The following is a 384-nucleotide window of genomic DNA, read 5'->3' as shown; positions in this document are numbered from 1 at the left end:
TTGTCCCCGTACTAGCCATGGCTTTTGGCTTGACAGTTCTGGGAATTGTGTCGGACGTAGCAACAGTAACTAAGGGGGCGGGGCCCTGGCGATCGGTCAATTTCTAGTTTAACTTTGTTCTCTAGGGCTCGTGCCTACTTGCTTTCACAGCTGAAGTTCAACGGTTCTCAGCACGAGAGAATTCCCTGCGCATGAGCAATGCGCATGACTATTTTTTTTAGCTGGGCTACATGTACAAGAGCATGTTTAGACCAGAAGTGATAAGAAGGGTCGAACTGTGCTTCTTCCGACCTTGCAAAACTTCCATCCTTGCCTCGGACGTCAGAAATCCACCACGTGGTTATCCCTGCTGAACGCTAAACTTCTGTCTATATAAACCTTGCG

This window comes from Clupea harengus, chromosome 8 (genome assembly GCF_900700415.2).
Source record: "Clupea harengus chromosome 8, Ch_v2.0.2, whole genome shotgun sequence".
Lineage (NCBI taxonomy): Eukaryota > Metazoa > Chordata > Actinopteri > Clupeiformes > Clupeidae > Clupea > Clupea harengus.
Note: the sequence above shows the minus strand (reverse complement) of the source record.